The sequence below is a fragment of the Pleurodeles waltl genome, chromosome 9, assembly GCF_031143425.1.
Source record: "Pleurodeles waltl isolate 20211129_DDA chromosome 9, aPleWal1.hap1.20221129, whole genome shotgun sequence".
In the NCBI taxonomy this organism is placed as follows: domain Eukaryota; kingdom Metazoa; phylum Chordata; class Amphibia; order Caudata; family Salamandridae; genus Pleurodeles; species Pleurodeles waltl.
In genome coordinates, this window is record NC_090448.1 from 213,928,677 (window position 1) to 213,956,293 (window position 27,617).

Genomic DNA, 27,617 nt, shown 5'->3' on the forward strand with positions numbered 1-27,617 from the left:
AAGCTAGTAAGCCCACTATTCTGGCAATATTCCTCAGAGAGACGGTCTGTTTGGTTAGAACTGATCTCAATTCCATCTTGATGTTGCGGATCTTCTGAGAGGGAAGAATGAGTTGACAAGATATGAAGTTTATCTGGAATCCCAGGAACTCTATCACCTGAGAGGGTTTCAATAATGACTTCTGCACATTGATAAGGAAACCTAAATCTTGCAGAAGATTGATGGTCCAATCCAAGTGAGATAGGAGAACTTGAGGGGATTGAGCCATCAGTAAAATGTCGTCCAGATATATAATCAGTCTGACACCCTTGGCTCTGAGCCATTCCATCACAGGTCTCAGAAGCTTCGTGAAGCACCACGGGGCTGACGACAGACCGAATGGAAGGGCTAAAAACTCTAAGTAGTGACCCTTCCATTGGAATTGTAGAAATCTCCTGTGAGGAGGAAAAATTGGGATCGACAGGTATGCATCCTTTAGATCCAGACGAACCATCCAATCTCCTTCTAAAAGGATGTCTCTTAACATGTGGATGCCTTCCATCTTGAAGTGTCTGTAAAGGATCCAATGATTGAAATCCTTCAGATTCAGGACCAATCGGTGACCTCCTCCTTTCTTGTCTACTACGAAAATAGGACTGATGAAACCGTAAGGGTGATGGGAGGCAAACTGGAAGGCTCCTTTGTCTAAAAGTGCTTGTACTTCTTTGTCTATAAACTTTTGATTTGCTAGGGAAAAACACATTTGTACAGGAGGGAGGAGCTGTTGGGGAATAAACTCCAAGCGAAAACCCTCTACTGTTTGGAGAATCCAAGGATCCCCTGAAATCCGCTTCCAATTTGTCAAGCATAATGCTACCCTGCCCCCAAGTTTGACCTGAGAAAAGTGAATAATGCTCACCTGTGAAACTTGAGTCCTGTATGGCTCCTTGTTGTCCTCTGCGTTGACCTCTACGGAAACGGGGTCGTCCTCCCCTAGAACGTGTGGGATAGAAGGTGGGGTCTTGATCTCCGTACCAGCCACTGCTGCCTCTTGGGTAGTAGTTCTGGGGACTATTGTAAGTTCCTCGGCCGGGCATACGTCCCCCGTAATGACCGGCCCTGAGAAAAAGGCCTCGTTTAAAGACCTTCTTGAGGGACATTTGAGCCTTATCCAGCGTAGAGAAAGTGAAGCAAAACTTGGACAAGTCTTTGATAAAAGAGGTTCCAAAGAGCAGTCCTTCAGCCGAAGGTCCTGCTTCGAAGACGCAAGATCAGACAACTTAGGGTCAATGCGCATTAACACAGATTTTCTGCGTTCTGCAGAAATAGCGCAATTCAAGTTCCCCAGTAGACAAATGGATCTCTGTGCCCATCCTATTAGGACATCAGTTTTTTGGGGTCCTTAGAGAATTTCCGCATAAAGGTGACCATTGTGGGATTTATTTCTGGGGTCTTGGACACCTTGCCCTCTAGGTCAGGTCTAGGGCATTCCGCTTTTAAGCATGATCGAACTTCCTTGTCGAAGCCTTTTCGTAAATTAGATTGCACATATTGAGCCACCTCGGTGGGGGAACCCAATTAGAAGCTCTGGGATGAATGATTTCCGTGGGATCAAAGTCTAGAACTTGGCAGGGAGGAGGCGCTTTCCTAGCTTTTTTACTAGGTCTAGGAGCGTCGGAGTCATCTGAATCATCAGAGGAGGAATTTTTATCGGAAGACGATGAAGGGAGGAAGGCTTCCTTTTTTGAGCTGTAATTATGCTCTTCACTACGTTTTTTACATAGTTTTTCAAATGCGTCTGCGTGCAGACTACTAACCTCTGCTCTAGGATCCAAGTTTTTAGCTTTGTCCTTCACTTTTTTAGACTCGGGGAGAGATTGTTGTTCTTGTGTTCAGCCCTGTGCACGAGCATAGTCAAATAATTGTCCTGAAAAGGGACCCAAAGCTCTCACCAGAGCATCATTTACCGGTTGTTGGACTCAGGAATCAAGGGCTTCAACTATATCAACTTTTAGTTGGTTGCTCAAATCATCAGTGTAATATTCTGCTCCTTGATCCTCCCACTGGGACATGGTCAGATTAATAAGGTAAAAGACCTTTAAAGTGAAATAACTAGAGATCAAGGAAGGGGGGAGTGCAAAAACCCCAATTCAGGCAATATAGGAATATGAGTCCCTAATAGAATGTGGAGGGAGCTGCCTGCAAAGCACTCTCGGCAGAAGCCTGTTATTAATTTTACAACCCACGCAGTCCTACTGCTGGGCATCCGGGAGCAAGTTTCCAGAAATAGAAAGGGCCTAGAACGCCCTCGCCGCACCTCTCACGAGGCGATCGATTCTGAAAACGAAAGGAATCGGCTCGTCGAGACGTGCGCGCGCAAGTAAAAAATGAAAAGAAGACTGTAAATGCAGCTCCGCTCCCGCTCCCACTCCACGAAAGTGTCGGGCACAGAAAAATTGGCAAAAGGCCAATAAATCAGAGTGTACAAGCGCTCAAGTCAAAGCAAATGAAGCGCGCTGAATCGCGATGCTAACAAAGGAAATATAACGTTCTAAATCACTAAACAAACATACAGTTTTCATAAGAGAATTAAGAGAATTAAATCGTGTACTTATCTGCTGCGAAGCAGCAAAGAAAGAGGAAGTGACATCAAAGGTCAAAGGACTTATAGTAGAGGACATGGACAGTGATTGGACCATGTGATAGGATGTTAGGCATCCTGGGATGTGTAGTTTTTTCTGTTACTTGTATTTGATTGGCTGCTGTTTTGTTTCAGTAAAGAAAGAGAAAGCATAATCGGAGCCTCCGGTCCTGACATAGAATTCGGTATTACAATATTACAATGTACTCAGTTAAGGCCCCAGGCGCCGAAGAAATGGTGCGCAAAGAAAATGGTGGGCTGAACTAGAACTTTACAACACAGCCAGAGGCAGCCATAATGCTGTGTGAAAATGGGTCAGTTCCTCGAAGCAGTACATGTGTTGTTTCTCAGCGCTATAGGAAGAGCCTCAGCGCAGAGCAAATAGTGCGCTTGCCTTTAGTAGATTTACGAACATTGACTGACGGCCAAAGCCAAACGGCGGTTAGGAGTTTACAACGCTAGAAGCTTTAACTCGAGCAAGTGCGAGACCCAACGCATTGCAAATGCTTTTTATATTTGGTTCTATAATTAACCATTTTCTTTTTTTTCTCTTAGGTGAAACTCGGTCCTTCCAGTGTCAGATGTAGCACTGTGAAGTACTAATGGTTGAAGGTATGGAACAAATTCGGATAACAGCAATACATACTTTCTGAGGGCCCTGGTGACAATACCGCTGTACACCCTTGATTTGGATGCGGTTGAGTGAATCAGAAAACTTTGCGTTTTGCACAAACTCAACATGCACATTTGAGTTACCGGGTGCACAAATGTAAAATTCCCCCAAAAAGCTGACTTACGATGATTTCCTTATGGAAAAGGCTCATGGCTGAGAAATTTTAAGAATCTCATTTTTATTTTTGATATACTTTTTTTCATGTGTGTTTCTCCTTAAATGCCTCCACTTTCTACAAGGGTTAGGGTTGAACCCCGTGTAATTTGTAACCAGTTTGTGGGGGTTACCCTGCGGTATTTCCATCTGTGAGTTTCAGTTGTATTACAGATGTCCACGCAAGTGGGGGTAATACATTTACAAATCTTTATGAATTTTATTTTTCTATACTATACTGCGTAAGATTACACAAATATGTCACATAGGCTGAGGGGGTTCTGTAAAGAAACTGGAATAAAAACATAAAACATTGCATAGTTTAAAGTGAGGAAAAACTCGTAACAAAAAAACTACACTGGTGCTGAATGACTCAGACAGAGTTTTCCAAACTGTCCCTGAAAAAAATAATTCCTCAGAAAGGTATAAAGGATGTGGTTGTGAAAAGTCTCGATTTAATGTTCCTTGCACAGGGAATGTCATGTGAGGTGTGACCAGTGTTAACACACAAGTTTTTAACAAAATTATTAATGAATATTCATGTATTTCGAGTGTTGAATTTGCATAGAAAATGTGATAACTTAGAGAAAAATAATGCACACATTTGAAAGTGTGACCATGTTAGTGGCCACCAGTGTTCACGAAGTGTACTTGGTAATGGCTTATTGATATGAAATGTTGAGCTTGTGTTTGATTAATATAGTAATATGTCATATTTAGGTTTATGCATTATGTATTAGCTTTGTTAATTGTAGGCCTTAACTTAGCGGAGGTCTTGGTCTAGTTGCACGGCCTCATGTCAAACTGTATTTCTTAGGCATTTAACAAAATGTCTGTTTAAAGAATTAAATTGCGATTTTCCACTGTGCTGACCTGATGTGCTCATAGCTAAAAGTCTTTCTCATGAGAACTGTTTGCTAGAAGATACTGTATTAGCTAATGCAACATTGTTTAATGTAATGTGTGTAAGACTGACTTTCTCAGGAGAATACAATGAAGACACTGACTGGAGTACAAGCTGCAACAATATTGTTACCTGACGAGCCAGATGAATAAGTACAGGATGGAAGGAACCAATCATCGACATGTGAACCATGTAGTAGAAGAAATGTAGATTTGAAGTCTTAGTTTTACTGGACAAAGTGTGAACATGTGATCCCTTGACCGATAGGGACTTGGGAAGTAGTTTTAGGAAATCTAACTTAGCCAGACTACACACAGAGGAGAGACCACCATTTCCTTAGAAATGCCCAACAACCCACTTTAGTACCATTTTGCCCATTTTTCCTTCTTGAGAAGAGAGGTGCTTAACTTACTACTTAGAGACTTTGGCCCTCATTCTAACCCCGGCGGTCTCAGACCGCCGGGGCCAGGGTCGGCGGGAGCACCGCCGACAGACCGGCGGTGCCCCGCAGGGCATTCTGACCGCGGCGGTTTGGCCGCGGTCAGAAAGGGTAAACCGGCGGTCTCCCGCCGGTTTACCGCTGCCCTTAGAATCCCCCATGGCGGCGCAGCTTGCTGCGCCGCCATGGGGGATTCTGACACCCCCTACCGCCATCCTGTTCCTGGCGGTTCGCCCGCCAGTAACAGGATGGCGGTAGGGGGTGCCGCGGGGCCCCTGGGGGCACCTGGGGGCCCCTGCCGTGCCCATGCCAATGGCATGGGCACGGCAGGGGCCCCCGTAAGAGGGCCCCACAAAGTATTTCAGTGTCTGCCTAGCAGACACTGAAATACGCGACGGGTGCAACTGCACCCGTCGCACCTTCCCACTCCGCCGGCTCAATTCTGAGCCGGCATCTTAGTAGGAAGGTTGATTTGCCCTGGGCTGGCGGGTGGCCTTTTGGCGGCCGCCCGCCAGCCCAGGGCAAATCCCAAAATACCCTCAGCGGTCTTTCGACCGCGGAGCGGTATTTTGGTGGGGGAACTTCGGCGGGCGGCCTCCGCCACCCGCCGAAGTTAGAATCACCCCCTTTGCCTTTTCTGAATTTTGATGCTGAATCCCGATGCCTTGCTGACCAGACTGATGTCCTGAAGACGAAGGCTGTCCCAGCTTGCTGATCCAAACTGAGGATAGGTATATTGACTATGATGTCATTTGCTATGTCTATTCGCTTTTGTTTCTAGGTACCGACACGCTCTTTTGATAGAGCCATAGCTAGATGTTTTTCCAAATTTGTGTTAACTAAATTGTTGTCCATGAAGCCCAAACATGCTATTCTAATGTGGTATTAGTTAGGGTCCTCACTAACGAAGTTCGATACATGGAGTAACATGTGATGTCTTTTCTTTGCTGAAACTAAATGTATGTGATATCATTTGAGCAGTTATTCTTGCTATTAATTTGCACTGTTATTTTAGAATGTGTTGTAGCTCAAGCCCTGATTAGATTTCGATTCTTTCATTGCTTCATTCAGCCAGTATTCTTTCTGTATGCGTATCATTTGATTTTGAGATTAACCTATTTCGTATTAGCTTTGTTAATATAGGGAAATAAATATTCTAACTTTTACATATAGGTATGGTTTTTCATGACTGTGAGGTCATGGTGTGTGACAATTACTGACTATTGATTATTAATATTGTTGATTGTTATTGATCTGCATGTTGCGGGATATATGGTGGGAACATCTTAAGTGCAGTCAAAAGGTCCATCAGCCTACTTGCGTCCCCTTGTAAGTTTAATTATTAAGGTCAGACGCGCTAACACCAGTAATTTACTGTGGGTTGTTCGAGTGCCAGTCAAAAGAATCAATTTCGTGGACAAAAAAAGCTCGTTGTAGAACCAAATTCCTATAAGTGAAGTTATCCAGTCCATACTATGGCCCTCATTATGACATTGGCAGTAAAAAACGCCTACCGCCGTGGCGACGGCCACCAAAAGACCATCTCTGCGGCTACCAGCCGTCCGCCATAATATGACCACAGCCGGATTTCCACCAGAAGGATGGTGCAAGTCTGGCTGTGGCCTGCCGGCGGACGACAGTAGTCCGCTGCCAGCCCTATTGTGAGAATTAATACGGCCTGGCGGTGTTCTGCTGGCAGCAGCTCCACGTCCCGTCTCTTGCCAGAGGACCCTCTACATAAAGGTAAGTGGATGCTCCAATGGTGGGGTGTTGTGTGTGTGTGTGGGTGTGTGTGTGTATTTCATTGTGTGCGTGTTTGCGGGTGTGTGTTGCGTGTTGTATGTGTGTGCATGTTTGGGGGTGTGAGTGAGTGTATGGTGAGTTGTGTGAATGAGTGTATGCATGTCTGTATGTAAGTGTGTGCAGATGTGTGTGTGAATGGATGTATGCATGCGTGGATGAATGCGGGAATGGGTGTGTGTATGCGTGTGTGTGAAGGGAGGGTTGTGTATGAAGGAGGAGGTCTGAAGAGGAAGGGAAGGGGGTGGGGGGAACCTGTGGAGGGGGAGGGGGGCGAGGAAGACCCCTATCAGTGACAGAGAAGGGATTCCGTGTCACTGATAGTGCCTACCTCCATGGTTCTTGTGGCGGTAAGGAAGCCACGAAAATCTTGGCAGCGGGCGGGGTCTTAATCTCACAGGCGGTACAGTGACAGCCGCCAGGCTGGAGATTGATGTCTCCAGCCCAGCAGCCATTACCGCCGTGGCAGCCGGTGTGCTCCATTGGCGGTTTGGCTGTCATAATATGGAGGAAAGTACCGCCAGCCGGTTGGCTGTACTTTCCTCCATATTATCGCCGACTGCCGGGGTCGTAATGACCCCCTATGTCTCATCAACGGCAGCCAATGATGGCACTTGAGTAAGGGGAACATATTCAAATGTCCTAGACACCAAAGAGAGTTAGACAAGACATTGTAATGCAGATGTTAAGGGAAAAGGGTACATTTGTTTACACTAATCATGTTAGTGATTGCCACCAGCGATGTGAAAAACTACATGGGTCTGAGCAATGGTACAGATTCTCTATGAAAAAGAAAAGGGTTTAACTCATCTCAGCAATGAAGAAGTTGTAAGTGTGCTGACTGAACTTTCTTGGCTAAATGAAATTGCATGGTGTGTTTGGAATTGAGCAAAATTCTAAGTGACTGGGCAGTGATAGTCAGCATGGTTTTATGTGTGCACTTTCTGTGACTAAGGTACTTTTTCTCTGCATGGCATACGAAACCTGGAAAGACCCTGAACATTTTCTCTCACATTTTTGATACAATATCTCTCTCAGAAACAGTGTCATTCTGTCTTAATGTCAAGAGAAATGATGGTATATGTTATTTTAACTTTTTGCACACTGCTTATTAGGTACTGTATAATCATATAGCTAAATATTGAATTAGGGGGTTGTCCCAAAATTATTTTTCCAGGTTCCATTGCAGGTTTCTGGGCATCACAATTCGAGAAGTTAACCAATATATATATTTCCCAAATACCTCCCATCCTTTGCAAAAAAGACCAAATGAATGTTTTACAGGGTAGCACCGTTCCCCAATGTAATTAGCTGTGTTGATGGGACACATATTGTCATATGTCCCACCTGAGCAAATTAATTCATGTATAGAAACTGGAAAAGCTCACACTCACCCAATTTACAGGTAGTGTATGATGCCTCATGTGTCATAACAGACCTTATAGCCAGGTTCCCAGGCAGCACCCATGACTCCTTCATGTTACGCTACAGTGGAATAAATAACCAATTATCACAAGGTGAATTAGGTGATCATTTTCTATTATGTAAGACATTTGCAGACTCAATAAATACAGTGGCCAGAACTGTTTGTGCAATATGCATATGCCTTGCGTCCTTGGATACTCAATCCATTCCTGACTCCAAGAACAAGAAGTAAAAGGTGGGACAACAGGGCACACAAGACAACAGACTCCATCATTGACCAGACCTTTGGAATACTGAACTCCAGGTTCTGCTGCCCCCACAAGACTGGCAGAGCACTACTGGATAGAACTGAGATGTGCTGTAAGATCATCGCCACATGTGCCATACTACAAAATATCGTCATGAGGAACGTTCTGCACAACAGCACCATGGGGCCCGAATCTGACTCAGGTGAGAAATAACACCACTACTGGTTCAGCATGAATTGTCACATGCAGCCGAGGGTTATGCACTATGCACAGAGATCACTAACAACTATTTTTAACCCCTTCGCTGCCAGGCCTTTTCCCCCCTCCTGTGCCAAATCTTTTTTTTGGCTATTTGGGGTAGTTTGCGCATAGGCCCTCATAACTTTTGGTCCACACAAGCTACCCATGCCAAATATGCATCCTTTTTTTGCAACATCCTGCAGATTCTATAGGTACCCAGAGTTTGTAGGTTGCCCTGGAGGAGTCCAAGAAATTAGTCAAAATACAGCTACAGTTTTTTGGTTTTTCTAAATAAAATGGGGAAAAAGGACTGCAGAAGAAAGCATGTGGTTTTTCCCTGGAAATGGCATCAACAAAGGGTTTGTGGTGCTAAAATCACCATCTTCCCAGCTTTCAGGAACAGGCAGACTTGAATGACAAAACCACATTTTTTAACACAATTTTAGCATTTTACTGGGACATACCCCATTTTCACTATTTGTTGTGCTTTCAGCCTTCTTCCAGTTAGTGACAGGAATGGGTATGAAACCAATGCTGGATCCCAAACAGCTAAACATTTCTGAAAAGTAGACACAATTCTGAATTCAGCAAGGGGTGATTTGTGCAGATTCGTCAAGGTTTTCCTACAAAAAGTAACAGCTAAACTAAAAAAATATTGGAATTGAAGTGAACAAAAAGAACCATTTCTGTCCATGTTTTCTTCCATAACTTTTTCCAGCTGTGGCAGATTTTTAAAAACAATATACCGTTACATCTGCTGGTTTCTTCTGGTTGTGGGGTTATATAGGGCTTGTAGGTTCATCAAGAACTCTAGGTATCCAGTGCCAATAAATGAGCTGCACCTTGCAATAGGTTTTCATTGAATACCGGGCATACAGCAATTCATCTGGTGAAATATAAAGTATCAAGGAAACCTTTGTATTTCCAAAATGGACACAAGATTATGGGCCTGATTACAATTTTGGAGGAGGTGTTAATCCGTCCCACAAGTGACGGTAAAGTGACGGATATACCACCAGCCATATTACAAGTCCATTATATCCTATGGAACTCTTAATACGGCTGGTGGTATATCCGCCACTTTTGGGACGGATTAACACCTCCTCCAAAGTTGTAATCAGGCCCAAAATGTTGAGAAGCAGGGGTTATTTGCGCATCTCAGAATTCTAGGGTCCGCATAGTATCATGTGAATTATGGGGCATTTGTCAAATAGACGTCTTTAATACACACTGTCTTACATTTGGAAGACAAAAATGTAGAGAAGGACAAAGGGCAATAACACTTAGGGGCTCATTCCGAGTCCGGCGGGCAGCGGACGCCGCCCGCCGGGTGGAAACCACCCAAAGACCGCACCACGTTCAAATGACCGTGGGGGTCATTTTGACTTTCCCGCTGGGCCGGCGGGCGATCTCCAGAAGATCGCCCGCCGGCCCAGCGGGAAAGCCCCTGCAACGAGGAAGCCGGCTCCGAATGGAGCCGGCAGAGTTGCAGGGGTGCGACAGGTGCTGTAGCACCCGTCGCGATTTTCACTGTCTGCATAGCAGACAGTGAAAATCATGGTGGGGCCCTGTTAGGGGGCCCCTGCACTGCCCATGCCAGTGGCATGGGCAGTGCAGGGGCCACCAGGGGCCCCACGACACCCGTTCCCGCCATTTACCGCCGCGGTCAGAATAGCCCTGGAAGCACCGCCAGCCTGTTGGCTTCCGTTGCCCTCCACCCTGGCGGTTTCAAACCGCCAGGGTCGGAATGAGGGCCTTATTCTTCTATTCTGTGTTCCCCCATTAAAAATGGTACCTCACTTGTGTGGGTAGGCCTAATGCCCGCAACAGGAAACGCAACATGGACACATCACATTTTTACATTGAAATCTGGCATGTTTTTTGGAAAGTGCCTAGCTGTGGATGTTGGATTCTAGCTCAACTGGCATCTAGGAAAACTTACCAAACCTGTGTATTTTTGAAAACTAGACACCTAGGGAAACCCAGGATGGGATAACGTATGATGCTCTCACCAGGTTTTGTTGCCCATAATCCTTTGCAAATCTCAAAATTTGGCAGAAAAACACTTTTTCCTCACATTTCGGTGACAGAAAGTTCTGGAATCTGAGAGGAGCCACAAGTTTGCTTCCACCCAGCATTCCCCCAAATCTCCTCACAAAAATGGTACCTCACTTGTGTGGGTAGGCTGAGTGCCCACAGCTGGAAATGCCCCAAAACACAACATGGACACATCACGTTCTCCCAAAGAAAACTGCCCTGTGTTTTGGAAAGTGCCTAGCTGTGGATTTTGGCCTCTGGCTCATCCGGCACCTAGGAAAACCTACCAAACTTGGACATTTCTGAAAAGTAGACACCTAGGGGAACCCAGAATCGGGTCACTTGTGCCGCTCTCACCAGGTTCTCTTACACAGAATCCTTAGCAAACCTCAAAATTTGACAAAAACCCCCCACTTTTTCCTCACAATTTGTTGCTGCAAAGTTGTGGAATCTGAGGGGAGCCACAAACGTTCTTCTACGCAGCAGTCCCCCAGGTCTCCTGATAAAAATTGTACCTCACTTCTGTGGATGTGCCTAGTGCCCGCGACAGGAAAGGCCCCAAAACTCTATGTGGACACATCAAAATATTCAAATACAAAACTTCCTATTTTTGCGGGAGGCACCTGCGTTTTTGGTCCTGGGCTCAACAGGAATCCAGGCAAACCTGCCACACCCAGACATTTCTGAAAACTTGACACCTGAGGGAGTCCTGAGAGGTGTGACTTGCATGGATCCCCAGTGTTCTCTTACCCAGAATCCTCAGCAAACTTCAAATTTAGCTAAGAAATCATATTGTCCCCACATTTCTGTGTGGGATCAGTGCACGGGCATACATTTCTGACCATCCAACATTCCCCTCAATCTCCCGATAAAAATGATACCTCCTTTGTGTAGGTGGGCCAATTGTCTGTGACAGGGAAGAGCCAAAAACATGTTGAAATCGATGGGGAACCAAAGCTGGTCCAAAGGGGCAGTTTGAAAAAAAAAGTTCTTAGGCTGACAAGTGGGGCAGAATATTTATAGGTATAGATGCAACAATGCTGGGTGTTAGGAATTTTGTGGATTCCTACAGATGCCAGAAGGTTCCATCACAAAAATGTGGGAAAAATGTGTGATTTCAAGCAAAGTTGGAGGTTTGCAGGGCATTGTGGGTAAGAAAATGGTACGGGGTGCATGTGAAGCACACCACCCTGGACCCAAATGTTTAGTTTTCAGATGTGTCTAGGTCTCGTAGATTTTTCTACATGGCAGCGCCCCAAAGTCCAAAAAGTGAAGCCCTCACCATTCCAAGTGGGACATTTTTTAGAGTCAGATAAGCTCTCATGGCCCAAATGGAAAACCAAAACCCAAAATAATCAAATGTCCTTTTTCTTGCATTGGGATAAGATCTTTTAGTGTGTATGGGGGGGAGAGCTGAAAGACTGTTACCCCCTTCAGTTGGGGAGGGGCATAACCATGCCCATACCGGATGGTAACCACCACCGCACTATTTTTTTCTAATTCCCTGGCATCTAGTAACCTTTCTGCCCCCCTGGGGAGTGGTTCAGGGGTAATTGCTCCATCTGCCCACCGGTGGGCAGAACAACTTTGACCTCATTTATTTGGGGTGGGGGTATGGCCATATCCCCACCCTCTTTTTTTGAAAAAAAATCTTCCCTGTTGTCTGGTTGGCTTTCTGCCCCCCTTGGGGGCTAATGGGCCTTACAAAAATAGGCTGATCTGCTCCCAAAGGGGGAAGAAATGGCCAACAGTAATGTGCCCCCATGGGGAGCGACCCTTGCCCAAGGGGCTGCCCTCTCCCAAACAAAACACACACACACACACACCAATCCCTGGTGCTTATGTAGTTTCTGGACCCAGGAGGCCGATCCGCTTAATAGAAATAGGCCAATCTTCCCCCAAGGGGGAGCAGAAATGGCCTAAAATATATTTGCCCCCCAGGAGAGCGACCCTTGCCTAAGGGGTCAATCCCCATCTGTAAAAAATAAGAAAAAATCCCTGGTGCCTAGTGGTTTGGGGGAGAAATGGCCTAAAATAACCCCCCCCCCCCCGGGGAGCGACCCTTGCCTAAGGGGTCACTCCCCTTGCATGAAATTGGTGGGAAAAAAAATCCCTGGTGTCTAGTGGTTTCTGCCCTGCTTGGGGGCAGATCGGCCTAATTAAAACAGACCAATCTGCCCCCAAAGGGGGCAGAAATTACCTAAAATAAATTTGCCCCAAAAGGGAGCGACCCTTGCCTTAGGGGTCACTCCCCTTTTGTGAATTTGTCATTAAAAAAATGCCTGGTGTCTAGTGTTTTCTGCCCCCCCCCTTGGGTGCAGATTAGCCTACTAAAAATAGGCCGATATGTTCCCACACAGGGTAGAAAAGGCCAAATAAAAAAATACCCCCTTTGCCAAGGGGCCGCTCACCTTATTTGTTTACTAAATGAAAACAATGTCCCTGGCCATGTCCCTGGCTATGCGATCAGACTTCAGGAATGCTCAGAAAGACATGAAAGGAAAGGAAAAGCCTTTCCTTTCATGCCTCTCTGACCTCCCCACCACCCGATCGGAACAGAAATGCAAGCTTTTCTCTTCCAATCGCACTGGAAGCTAAGCTTCCAGCGCAATGGTGTGACCTCTGATGAGGTCAGTGCGCGATCACATGCTGACATCATCAGACTTCACGGGAGGGTGTCAGGGGGTGAAAGGGGAAGTGAAACTCTGGTAGTGGTGCAACGGTTGCTCTCCTAGCAGTTGAAGTTGGAGTAATGGGCATAGGAGTTTGTGATGTGTTGTTTTGAATTTCCACATGTGTGTCAGTAGCTTTTCGGCTTCAATTGTTTCCGACATGTCCTGGATTTGAGCTGTGGAAATGCATGTATTTAGTTAGTGTAAATTGTAATTGTAATTGTATTTATCTAGCTCTTACTACCCCTGAATAAGCATCAAAGCGCATTTTGGTGAGTATCACGCTACTCCAGAACCAGAAAAACTATAGTGGTGGATTAGTATGGGTAAATATGAGTTAGTTTGAGCAGCGTCTGTTAGTTGGATTGAATAAGTTAACGGAGAGATAAAAGAGGGAAGAGTCTAGAAAATGTAATTTGGGAGATTATAGTAGAAAGATGAGGTCTGGGATGGAGGAAGGAAGAGTTTCTAGAATGAAAGCTTAATGTCTGCTCACAATAATGTTGTGAGTGTGCTTCATGTGTTTGTGACATGTTTATGTTGTAAAGACATGTGTAGTGTAGTCAACAGCACACAGTATAGCATGCAATTGTTTGTGTACCTCAACTCCCATGATGCTTTGCTAAGGTAGAGCAAGCATCTCAATTGACTTTTTTTGCTGAAATGTTTTATGTGATGATTTACAAACATTACATTTTGTTATGTTAAGTAAGAAAAGGGGAGTTAACTTAACCTGGCTGGTGCCTGCAGGATTTGAGGTGTCTATGTCTCAAACTCCCACCACACTTTTTGGTTCCAGTGTCGCCTTGATAAATGTCCCCATGGAAGTAGAAGGGGGTTCTTTTGATGCCCCCCCCGGTGCCATGATCCTCAGCCATCCTGCTGATCTTCTCCTTTGTTCAAGATCCCAGGTCAGCATTTTCTGATCTCTGGTATAGTCCCTGTGTGGCACCAAGGGAGTTCACCTTCTACAAGATGCTGTTCAATATTATGTTCTTCTGGCTCTCAGGAACAGTTAATGAGGCCTTCGCAAAGAGCTGGTTGATATGTGCCACATGTACTTCTGTGAGAAGCTCCATCTCCTTTTCAGAGAAACTTGATCTTGCACTTCCAGCTCCCAGGACCCATGCCCCAATCTTCCTTGTACATAGTGTGGTTCAAGCACAGGTATTCTCAGCCACTGGTGAGACATATGCACTCTTTCCTTCCAACACCTTCCTAGGCTTCTGGGTTCTGGCCACACCCTGTATTTCTTCACTTGATGGTCTGATATCACCATTATGTATCCAGAATGTGACTTTTCCTATTTTGCCATTGCCTATTAGGAAATTGCAATTTTCTGATTTCCAAAACTGCAATTTCCTAATTGCAATTGCGAATCCGTCGAAATCACTAGTAGTGGAATCCGTAGTCACATACATCTCATTTTGCGATTTCCTAATAGAGATTCTACAAATTCGTAATTGGGAAATTGCAAAGCCTAACTTTTGGACATATGGCCCATAGCTCCTCAAATACATTAAATCTTAAAAAATCTGGTTGGAAGCCATTATAGTTATTAAAGTACTTCCAAGGGAAATATCTGATTTAATGCAATTATAATTGTTATAAGATTAGCAATGTGAAAAAACCTGATATGATGCTATTACAATGTTTATACTGCCTGGATTTGGTTGTCTACGTTTAACTTTGCCAGGACTTATTTTTGCTATGCATGTTGTTAAATGTAATAGTTGGGGTATTTCTTAAACCACACCAATATATTAAAAAGGACTGCCTAGCTGCTGGACTCTGCACACTAATACTTCCACCTGAACATCATAGGCATAACATTCAATAGCCCAACTTGCAGCTGCACTCATACCCTTCTCTTCTTGGCTCTCAAACTGTAATAACCCTATGTTACTTCGATCATTTGAGCCAAGAGGAGTCCAGCAATTAACAGCAATGGATATCACTATACTTGAGATCTATTTACTGACAGTAAATACTTGACACTAGTATTTCTTTTAACACAAAGGAGACCTACTTCACTGGACTGATACTGGCATACATATAAAGTACAGGCTCAGTCCTCATACTGCTCCATTACATGTAATGAACCTCACCCCTGACCTAAGTTGCAACAGATGCTATTATCAAGAGGCTATTACCCTGTGGCTTGGGAATGTCAGGCTATTCTTGCATATTGAAATGAGACTCCATGTTTAACAACATCTCAGAAATTACCTCCACCACCCATCCCTCTTCTCCTCTTCAGGTACTGCCGGGCTACATTAAAGATGTCACCCAACAAATTAGATGCTTGTAGCATTGGCCTTACTCCTGGCAAAGCACACAGTTGCCATGAGAAGGAGTAGGTGTCCTGCCACAAGGACACAGATTGTTTTAATGATCCCATCTATTGTGATGATAATATGGCCATTTACGTCTCTACGCTCCCCTAGACTTCACAGCCCAAAGACATCTATCATCTGTTCCATTGCTATCTCTTCTCCAAAGACATTTCCTTATACCCTTTCTCAACTTGAGGAACATCTGATGGTGGAACATCTCATGTATGCTCTAAACAAGGTCAATGGATCTTTTCACCCTAGCAGAAGGGGTGGAGAAAAAGTCAACACTACATTTAATAAACATTACATTTACAGTATGATCAACGTGGCCACACAAGGAAACCTCAAGTCGATAAATGTTAAAGGGTTTCAGTGCAAGTTTAGACTCAGGTTAATATAGACAATTCTCAAGACAAAGCTATAAAAATACAGAATTACCATTCGATGTCCAAATCTTGGGAACATCCAAAGCCTAACTAATATCCAACAGATGTGTATTTTGTAAGTTTGCGTTGCTTTTGTGTCAAAAAATTACATAAAAGCGGTGCTAACTTTAATAATCAGGCCCTAAGAGTTCTATCAAGGCTATACAAAAGATAGGAACCAGAACCTGATGCTCTAAGAATAAATGTTGACCAGTTATTCTTAGCATTTGCATAAGTCTCAATTATCCAATTAATTCTCAAATAAGTAGGGATCCCTTGTGCTGGGCTACAGGACATGGGGACAAAAGTTAATAAGTAAATAAAGGACAAAAAGAATTTGGAAAAACAACATCTGCAGCAGGACAAAGCTACCTAAAGTTGGCAAAAAATAAAATAAAAAGTGAAGGTGTCAGCATGTCAGAAGCTCAGACAAGAATCTTCTCATGGGTCATAAGAAAAATCTAAGATCCTGATTTAGAACTCTGCAGATGGGTCATTCCATCACAACGATGAGGGATATCCTGTCCGCTGAAATCGAAATCCCATTAAATATAATGGGATTGAGATTTCAGCATATGGGATATCTGTCACCATTGTGATGAAGTAACCAGTCTGCTGAGTTCTAAATCAGGCTCGTAAGACTTCTCAACTTAGCGTTAGGGAAGGTTTGTTCATCCATCACACCACATGAATTGGACAGTTTAACTGTTCAATCATAGTCCATCATGAGATTTGAAACATCAGGAAAGAATTCCATTACCAACATTAGAAAGGCATCCATCTTCCTCTCCTGTACAATTTGAAACAATTGTATATTGTCCATTTCCACAGTTCCTTGATGTTCCATGTTCAAGATTACTTTCTCAGACCCTCTATGTGTAAAACAATAGGACATCTATTTCCAAACTAACACTCTATGTGAACAAAGTCTGAAAGAAATTACATGTTAGCAAGAATGAATAAACATTTTTCCACATGTTAGGAGCCAGGGTCTTGCAGGCCTCACATTGGCTAACTAAAGCAAATTCAAATGGTACATTCATTTATGTTAATTAGAGCGCATATTCAAAATTATGAATTCATCATTATTTACATTAAATGCAAAAGCAAAATTACTTGTTAATTCATTTCAATAACTATAATAGAGAACTACATTTTCGACAATAACATGTGACATTTAAAATATTTCCTTCTAAATATTCATTATCGTTTTAGTGAAAACTATTCATTAACATCATGGGGAAGCACATGGAATCAAATTAATTGATTATACTTGAAGTTTTAGGGCTATATCACATAACGTTAGTTTCACTAGTCTACAGTGAATTCACTCTAATATGGACTTTTAGTGCACCACATTAAAGTTAATTTGTTAGAATTTCAAACAACAAAATACAAATATGGTCACATATAGATGGTCACTGTGACATCAAAGTTAGAAATACTACTTCATCAACATCACTGACGTCATGTGCATACTGGTTTCCCCAGTGATATTACGCCTGCTATATGGTGTATCATAATTTATTTGATGATGGCAATGTGTGGATTGCTCTTGAATCACTATTTAATAACTGCTCAGTAATTATGTGTATAATGTTCTGTGCTTAACTGATCGTATACTTGTTGGGACTTTTTGTTGTAACTGTTTCTATAAAAACTACAAAAGTAAAGTTTAAAAAAACAAAATTGCATAAAAGCAAAAATGTGTTTTATTCTGAAAAAGTGCACATTGCCATTGTACTTCCTGGTATTGAAGAGAACTACTTGGGTTCCGATTTGATCTTTGTGAAAGAACGAAATGCCACCACTACATTAAAGGCCTGATTTACAAGGCCCTACCGCCTCCTTGTACCACATTAGCATCCTTTTTTATGCTAATGTGGCTCAACGAGGCAAGAATCGTCATGCCATAGTTACAAAGTGGCGCAATGCATGGATTGCACCACTTTGCGACCCCTTGTGCCACATTATGCTTGTACCAGGCATAAGGTATGCAATGGGGGCGTTCCGGCATTAGGAGATCTGCAAAAAATGTTGTGTCATTTTTAACGCCTCCTCAAAGCAGGTGTTAAAAGGAAGCACCCAATGAAATCAATGGGCCTCCTTGAACTTTGCTGCACTAGCGTCAGTTTTTTTACGCTGGTGCAGCAAAGCAGCACCATAGCATCAAAAATATTGATGCTACTGGCCTAATGTGTGCCATGGTGTGCTGTATTGTAAATATTGCACACCCATAGGTTGCAGTGGGGGGGCACAAGAAATCTGGTGCATCAGTGCTGATGCGCCAGATTCTTGTAAATCTGGGCCTAACTTAGCTAATTGTTGAAGAGGGCTGACCCATTAAGCCATGCTGTATGCTGTAGTGGGTGGAAGAAAAATGGAAATGATCAAACAACAGACCAATAAATGTGGAGTTCTAGGTGAAAGCCACTAAACGTAAGTATGTGATCTGACTATATATTGTAAAATAAAAAGTCCTTGGCTAATACCAGATCAAACAAGAACTGACAGAAGCCAATAGAGCTGGTTTTTGCTGCCTATGTTTGGCTTGACCAATGTCGATGTTGTTTGTCAGTGCATTTTGTTAAAGGGCACGAGAGAAACAGAACCTCACAGCAAGGAAAGCTGATTACTGAAGTAAATTAAGCCTTAGCATCACAGTGCATGCTTTGATGGCAGAACAAATATGTGAATGACACGAAAACAGACTGATGGATAAAGAGAGCTGGATAGATAGATAGATGGATAGTAAACCTATTTACCGGTTTACTATCTATCTATCTATCTATCTATCTATCTATCTATCTATCTATCTATCTATCTATCTATCTATCTATCTATCACAATCAAAATGTCTTGGCTAATGTGCCAGACTTCAAAAAGAATTAAATTGCAGAAATTAGCGATACGTACCTAAAAGACACTCGAGTCTCAATGAGAAGTATAGCAGAACAATTATTCACACTTATTTTGTATATCATCATCATCAGCTTTATTCGATCAGTTGACCATAAAAGCAACATAAAACAAAACTAGTAAAAGGTACATGAATAAATAATCATTCTTTGTTTAAATACAGCATCTACACATCCATAAATTAGTTTAAAATCATTAAGACAATAAAAGCTCAAATTGCACATGAAACTCTAAAAAACTAATAATAAGCTTAGGTTGCTTTTTGGAGATGACAGCGTATGCGCCAGGCTGTCACTAAATACTTACTCACTGGGAGAATTACATCAACTGAATTGTGACTTTTTAACACCCGTAGAGCCAAGGAACAGTTCTTAAATCCCATAGCCCTACAAGTATTGCGAATCCATTTTGATCGCGGAATCGCATAGGCTGGGCAGAAGAACATAAAATGTTTGATGGTTTCAAAGGTACTGCCACAAGCAGGGCATATATCAGGAAGACTGATCGGCCCCCACCTATGAATCAATGACATCAGTGGCAGAGAGCCGAAATGAAACCTTGCATATAGACTTTTGCCCTGCAGATCCGGTATGATGTCCAGATAAGATTCAAACTTTGGAGACCATTTAAGATCAATAAAAGAATTAGTTAAATGACCGTGAGATTTGCAGGTTATATTGTTATCCCTAACATAAGACCAATAAGTTAGCTTTAAAAAATTTTTATGCCGTCTCTCTAGTTTGTGGGGATTTTCCCAATAATCGGCCAAACCCAACAAACGAAACCAATGGGACACATGACAAATCTAGGGGAGAGTATTAGCATTTTGACATTTTAATAGGTCAAGTAATGAGGTCTTGTATATATCTAGTTCAGGGGTAATCCATAACCTGATCCAGTAAGGGAGGGGTCTTAAAATAACTAGATCTGCTACTCGACTTAACGCCAGATCCAAAAATAGTGGAAGCAGGGGTGTAGAGCGTGGACACGCTATCAAAGCCCTCGCAAAGTTGTTTTCCCCACTGAGATCTTATTACAGTTGGAGAAACCCCATACTTCCGCTCCATACAGGGCTGCACCTTGTGCCTTAGCTATATAAATCTTTATTGCTGGGGAAACAGCTTTTGCAAAGGAACTTTGATAGAAGCGCAGTATGGGTGAAGCTCTGTGTTGTAACCACCCTGCGCTTTTTGTGATCTGCTCTTCCCATGATAGTTTACTAGTTAGCCTGACTCCCAGATAGTCTATAGAGCTAACTTCCTTCAAGGGGACTCCATCAATGTGAATGGAACATCTTTTACTAGGCCCTTTGGATAACACCATCAGTTTTGTTTTATTAATATTAACCTCCAACTCGTGATCGCTACAAAATAGATTGAACCGATCAACAAGGATTTCAACCCCATTGGTGTTTTGGAAATGAGGAGCGAATCGTCCGCAAAAAGCAGGATAGGGATTTTATGCATATTCAAGGAGGGAGCATCATTCTGGCAAGTGGACACAGCCTTCACTACTTCATTAATAAATAAAGGGAATAGTAAGGGGGCTAGCACACAACCTTGGCGGACTCCCCTTCTAATTGGGATCTGTTCTGTCAGTTCGCCTTGTTCACCCCACCTCACTTGGGCATAACTGTTTTCAAGTAGTCGTTTTAGCAGGAGTAATAAATCCTCTGGAATTTCCCAATCTGCCCAGCACTTCCCACAGTTTAGCTCTTGGGACCAGGTCAAAAGCAGATCGCAAGTCTATAAATACTACATATAGACATTGCTTGGCGATAAGAACATATTTCCAGTACAATATGGCCAATCGAAAGACCTGGTCTACCGTGCTGGTTTTAGCACGGAACCCTGCCTGTAAATGGGAAAGAATTTGGTGCTCCTTGACCCAGCTAGTTAGCCTCTGTACTTATTTTGTATAAATATCAGAGTTTCAAAACTTCTGTAAAGGTGACTGGATAATTTTAAAGAAATTGTATGGTTTTAAAAATAAATAAACGGTTGAATTAATCAAATGTAGGAGATCACTGCTAATTAAGCGCTCCAATAAATAACAAGCATTTGCAATGCAATGGGTCTCACATTTGTTCGACTTAGAGCTATCAGCATTGTAAAGTCCTAACTTTCTTGCCACATAAATTGAAAATAAAAAGTAATACAGTTTTACATAAGCGAGGCCATTTAAAGCGCCATACCATGAGCATGACTGTGAAGGAGCACACAAAAGGAAACAGAAGTTCGCTTGCAGTCAAATGTATCAGCAGTTATGCAATTATCTATGTAACAGGGTAGATGTCATGAAAAGCGCTCGACCACTGCCCAGTTAGATTGCGTTGCATAGGAAATAAAAAGAAAAAGTAGTCTAGAAGCCATGCAGAAAACATGGAGCCTCGTATGTTTTCAGTAGTTTACCAGTGCCCTCGAGGAGGGCTAAATACCGGAAAAGTCATGACATATGCATGCCTTTCACAAATGGAATCAAGCGAATTTTAAAAGGCAAGCCCACGAACCAACAAAACTTATGTGCGTGACATGGGTGTGGTTAAAAGCCCACAAAGAGATTACAACAGACGCCAGAGTGCTTGCGCGCTCAACCCTAAAAGGAAGACTGGCCTCGATTACCAGGGGATTCGCTGCACAAATAAAGGGAGAAAAGCAAGGTCAGCAGGCAACCTTTTCTGTCTGTGCTCGGAGTGGAATGGTAAGATGCATGTGAACTGTGGCACCTTTAAAAATGGCTGCCATGTGTGGATAAAGGATAACCTTCATATTTCTGAGACAGACTTAATAAAATGCCAATCTTGTTTGTTGTATTATATTATATTTATATTAGATTTGAAAACAATGAGAACAATGTTTTTGTGTCTTGTTTCCAAATAATAGTGTACAATTAAGTTAAAGATTAGGGGCCAGATGTAGCAAAATAACATTTTGCGACTTGCAAATAGCGAGTCATTGCGACTCGCTGTTTGCAAGTCGCAAAATGTTATGCAGAACGGTGTCTCAGACACCGTCTGCAAGTCGGTATGGGGTCGCAATGACCCACCTCATGAATATTCATGAGGTGGGTCGCAAATTGCGGCCCCATACCGACTATGGGCACTCGCAAACATGGAGGCCTGCTGTAGTCAGCAGACCTCCGTGTTCGTGACTGCTTTAAATAAAGCAGTTTTTTTTTTTAAGTGTAGCCCGTTTTCCTTAAAGGAAAACGAGCTGCACTTAAAAAAAAAAACCGAAACCTTTAGTTTCGGTATTTTTTCAGGTCAGGGAGTGGTCCCTTGGACCACTCCCTGCCCTGAAAAAATGTTTCTGGGTCCAGTCACAAACTGGAAGGGGTCCCATGGGGACCCCTTCCAATTTGCGAGTGGGTTACCATCCACTTGAAGTGGATGGTAACTGCAACACCATTTGCGACCGCATATGCGGTCGCAAATGGTGTTGCATACCACTAGGAATCGCAAATAGGAAGGGAACACCCCTTCCTATTTGCGATGCTGAAATGCATTTTGCGAATCGGTCCGACTCGCAGAATGCATTTCTGCATAGGAAAATGTGATTTGCAACTCGCAAACGGCAGTTTTTGCCGTTTGCGAGTTGCAATTCCTTTCCTACATCTGGCCCTTAGCAGTTTTACAGTCATACAAGTTAATGATTTTTTTCTAGAGTCTTAATCGTGGTTGCTCAGACAAAGTATGTGTTTTCATAGAACTCCTCACATTTTGAGGTAGGGATATGTTTTTATTACATTGTAACAGTGCTGTTTTTTTTTTAATTTCACAAAACAAAGGTAATGGAGAATTTAGGATGCAAGACCACGACCGTGTCTTTTATTTTTTTTGCAAGTTGACCCTTTTGCCGATCTGAGGTGGCCCACATGTTATGACAGCTGTGTCTTTCCGTTCATCACCTGCTTGACATTCAGCCTCTGCTGGGTGGCTGGGCGGCCTCAGGGCTGGAAGGCCTCGGGGTTAAAGGATGAAAACAGACTTGTCTCAAAATGTCTGCTTTTCAGGTGCATTCCTCCTGCAGGTGTGAATTTTCTTTTTCTGTGTAAACAGGGCTCAATAAACATATCAGTTTTCAATGGTGTTCTTAATAATGCGTGGACGTTGTGTTCGGGGATCACAGCACACGTTTGTGTACGTGGCGGAGATTTGAAGAGGGCGATGGCTGATGCCAGCATTCCTCGCATTGTGTCACTTCTCTACGGCTGTCAGATGAGATCCACACTGTTCACCTGTTGTCCTCTGATAGGAAAACAAACCGTTCACAGCCGGTCTCGCATGTTACCCCAGTGACCTTTGCTCTTTTCTATTTAGTTGTTGGCATCAACTCCTCTGTGGAATACGATTCAGTTTGACAGACGTAATCTCCCCTTGAGCTTTATTTGCAGTTTGGCATTTTAACACCTGCGCTGGGTCAGGCCAATCTACTTTTTTTCAAGATGTGATCCGGGGGTTCTTGCTTGTTGCTTTTGTCCCACAATACAGGCCCAATGCTGAAAGACATTTTGACACAGTATTAACAACACCCTTTGAGGTTTAATCCTTGTGTGCTTCCAGCGAGCTGCCTTGGGGAGTGTCGAAAAAGACTGGGAACTGGGCAGTTACACTAAATTCCTATCATTTTGCACCTGTTTGCATTGGAGGCTAATAACGTAATACTTAGCAAATAATATAAAAGGGTAAATCATAAAGTATTTGGCCGGAAACGAGAAAATCCTTTATCGACTGGTATCAGGAGTGATTGGGCGAGTGTGTCAGAAATTGTTCATTTGGTGAGTGAGTCTGAAATTGTGAAATGGACCACCATGTTACAGGAGTGGCAATCATGATAGAAATTACCAACATTAGGCCGAAAGATGCAAAGTATGAAAGATGATGCAAAATGGGGAACTGAGACCTATTTTTGCCCTATAAGCCTTGAAACCAAACTTGTATTTCAAATAAGGCAATCAATGCTAAAGGAGGATAGGCAAAAACATTGCATGCAGGTTCCCACCAGAACCTCATGATATTTGGGTTAGCACTATTCATGATTGTTGTCCTAAGGAAAGTGGTTGCTACTTTTGTGGTGAAAACACTTTTTTTCAGCAGCAACTTCTCAACCAGCACCACCGTTAAAAATCCCAATGCATCAAGTCAGCACCGAGGTACACCAGCTGAATCCTGTTAGCAGTCCCTTCTCACTGAACACAGGGATTCCAAAAATGTCCTTATGTGATGTACATCAAGGAGAGGAAACAAAAGACAATGGGGGTCATTTTGACCTCAGTGGTCTTTTTCCAAGACCGCTGAGGGACCGCCGTGCGGAAGACCGCCGGTGTTGGCGGTTTGCCACTCAGCCTATTATGACCATTGGCAGCTCTCTGCCCTTTTACGGACAGAGAGCCGCCAACAGCCATACTGGCGGGCGGCGGGGAAGTGAAGGTTGCTCCTCCTCCACCGCCACGCCAACAGAACCCCGCCCAGCGAATCACGTCCTGTGATTCTGCGTGGCGGTGTTCTGTTGGCGGTGTGGTGTCAGCAGAGCAGCCCCCATGGCTCCCGTCCCCTCCCGGAGTATCGTCAGACCAGGTAAGTCGATCGTCTGTGAGGGGAGGGGGGTGGGGGAGTGTTGTGTGTTGTGTGCGTGCCTGGGGCTGTGTGTGTGTGTATGTAGAGGGGGTGTGTGAGTGCGTGTATGTTTGCGGGGGTGTTGTGTGCTTGGGAATGAGTGCGTGTATGTCTGTAGCTATGTCTGTATGGATGTGTGCGTGTATGTTTGTATGTGGATGTGCGTGTCTGACTGTGTGTGTGGATGTTTGCATGTATGTCGGGGTGTGTGCGTGTATGTGTGTTGGTGGTGCCTGCGTGCGTGTCATGTGTGTATGAGTGATGTTATGTTGGGGGTCGGGGTGGGGAGGGGGGTCCTGCCACCTTTGGGGGGTGGCAGGGGTGGTGGGGGGATAGGGGAGGGAGTCAGGGTGGGGCAGGGGGGCGGGTGAGACCCCTGTCAGTGCCAGGGAAGGAATTCCCTGGCACTGATAGTGCTTACCGCCATGGATTTCATGGCGGTTTCAAACCCGATCAAATCCATGGCGGTCAGCCGGGTCCAAATACCGCCGGCGGTATAGTGACGGCCGCCGGGCTGGAGACCCTGGTCTCCAGCCCGGCGGTCGTCTCCGCCCTGGTGGGCGGAACGGAGAACCGGCGGATGACCATGGTGGTAACCGCCGTGGTCATAATACAAAAAAAAAGATTGCCAGCCTGTTGGCGGTCTTACCGCCGCTTCTCCGCCTTCCGCCAGGGTCATAATGACCTCCAATGTCCCCTATGGATTACGTTGGGAGAAAATTAATTCTTGCCAGCTCACCATGCCACCATGCGATGGTGGGTCCGTCAGCACAGACTCTTTGTGCCTAAAGTGCTCTGCAATTTTAGTACGAATTGATTTGATAAAAAATCCCTGTCACTTGAAGAGGGATTTGTAATTATGAAGGGGAGCTTCCACAGGTTGGCACAGACTTATTGTCTGCCATTACGGGGTCTTATTAGGGTCTAGATGATCTGTTACATTTGTAGAAGTGATTTGTGGGAAATACAGAGCTAGTGAAATAAATGATGAAAAACACTTTAATCAGATGTTTTTGGTAGAATTACATTTGACTGCACACTAAATAGGATTAGGATGCAACCCCATTGAACTTCAACACTTACTACATAGGACTTCCATTACCTGGATATAGCCACCCACTAGGCTCACCATTTACTTATATTATCACTTGTACCCTAAATAGGTGACTTCAATTAGAAGAGTACTGTATTATCACATCGGAGTAATGGTCATTCTGCTAGATGGCCAGGTTTCAATGTCAAAGAAAGGACAGTGTCTAGTAAAAGTGAGTAAAATCTGAAGGTTATGGAAAAGTAGGATGGGTGACATTTATATGTGATCCGTTCCTTTTTTAATACGTTATTCAAACAAACATATGCAGCCAGAGTGCTTTTCTGACAAATGTTTTCTGATTTTGTCTATTAGGCTACTTACATCCTCAACTAACACTTATTTGCAGAAACATTTATGAAGAAGTTATTCCCTGTTTTTATATTCAGCTGATATGTAATGGCTGCTGAACGTTGTGAGAAAACAGGGCTGATTGCAGAGGAGCCCTTTTTGCCCCCATCTTTCACTTTCTTCTGGTGTTTCCCTGACTCTGGTGTCTGTGCTCTGTATAAATTAAGTATGCAAATTAGGCTAATTATAATTGGCTTTGTCGACCTACCTAAAAGTCCCTAGTATATGGTAGGGCATGAAGGTTTAGGGAACCCAGCATAGGTAGCAGCAACCATAGGTGTACTGCTGAGGTACCCAGGGTTATTTTAAAGGCAGGCCTGCCTTGCTGGCTGCTTTTCAATTAAAGTTAAATGCAAATTTGACTTTGGAATTAAAAGTGCTTCCAAAGTCTTACATTACCTTATTTGTACATGTAAGTCACCCCTAAGGTGTGCCCTATGTTCCCCAAGGGTTGGGTGCCATTTAACCATAAGCAGGCACCTTATACAAATAGTTTTATAAGCCTTGGTGAATTCGTTTTCCCTCACTGTAGTGAATAGCCTCTATAGGCTAAAATGGGGAGAATTTAGTTTAACTAACAAAGACCCCTTAAGTGTCGAATACATCAAGTTTGGTATCAAATTAATTGTTATAATAAATTCCACAACTTACAATTGTTGGATTTAATATAACTAGTTCAGGTAAAGAGTTTTAAACTCTACCTAAAAAGTTGGCACCTTCAGCTCCGTAGTGCCTTTCTCTGATTGGCCAGCCACCTGCAGCCTGACCAGGCTGCCTTGCTGAGGTGTGAAGTGGCCTGGGCTGAACACAAAGGATGTGCCTGGGGGAGGGGAACTGCCTCGGCAGATGTGGAAGCATGAAGAAGGAGGACTACCAAACTGGTCTCAAAGGCAGGGAATACATTTGGAGCAACCCAGTACATCCATCACATCATGCAACCCCAGACAATTAGGTGCCCTCTTGATTAGATTAGGAGAGGGGTGTGTTTAGGATTGTTAGCCATACCAGTGGGTGGGGTCAGACAGATATAATCTCCAAAAATCAGTTTCAGCCATGATGGATTTTTGAGGAATGTTGATTTTTCAGACTGATTTTTGCCACACTTCCCAGAAAGTCGTAATCACAGGGGGAAGGACCCTGTATCTGACTGGAGAACCAGGACCCCCCTGTTTACCACCCAGGAGCAAGGATAAATATGGCAGAACTGCACCCACAACTCAGATCCCTACTAGATCCCTACATGGAAGAACATCAGGAGAAGAAAAACTGCCCTGCTGGACCCCTGACCTGCACATGGACACTACACTCTTGAGGACTACACCAGCTGCACGCTTAGACTTCACCACAAGAACGACTTTGCCTGGCTTCAACTGGTTCAAGGAGGTACTCCGTTTGCTACAGGTGAAAAATTGCTAACCAGAGTCCCATGTCTCAGATCCTGAAGAAACTGACCAGCTGACCAGTGGTAGTTTTGGAGTTTGAGCCAAGTGCATTCTGGGAGTTGTAGTCCACACCCTGAAGGAGCAAATCAGACCTTGTGGATTCTTGGGGTGAGCCGTGGACTCCAAAAGAACCATAAAAGACCTTCTGGAAGAAGATCCAGAAGTTTAGAGAAGATTGGAGAACTTTTTAGAAAAAACTTCATAGAGGGACCAACCCACTGGGGCAACT